The sequence below is a fragment of the Aplysia californica genome, unplaced genomic scaffold, assembly GCF_000002075.1.
Source record: "Aplysia californica isolate F4 #8 unplaced genomic scaffold, AplCal3.0 scaffold01037, whole genome shotgun sequence".
In the NCBI taxonomy this organism is placed as follows: domain Eukaryota; kingdom Metazoa; phylum Mollusca; class Gastropoda; order Aplysiida; family Aplysiidae; genus Aplysia; species Aplysia californica.
This window is the reverse complement of record NW_004798307.1, coordinates 719-1,008: the sequence shown is the minus strand read 5'-3', so window position 1 is coordinate 1,008 and position 290 is coordinate 719.

The window sequence follows — 290 nt, the reverse complement described above, 5'->3', positions numbered from 1 at the left end:
ACAGGCGGACAGACAGCTAGACAGAGAAACAGATAAGAGATCATATTTAAACAGCATTGACAATCTTAATAACTGAAAAAAACCACCAGAGCGCCAGATAAGAACATCAGCTCCGTCTTGCAGGGAGCCGGCGAGAAGCCCTGGCCTGGAGACAGTAGGGGGCAAGGTTCCTGAATCAACAGTTAATGCTGTACGTGTTCACTCAATCTGGAACCTTCTCTGACACCGTACGCACAAGAGCTGACTTGCTGTGAGGTTCCCTCTTGGTGGTTTTTTTGTTCTTTTGTTTG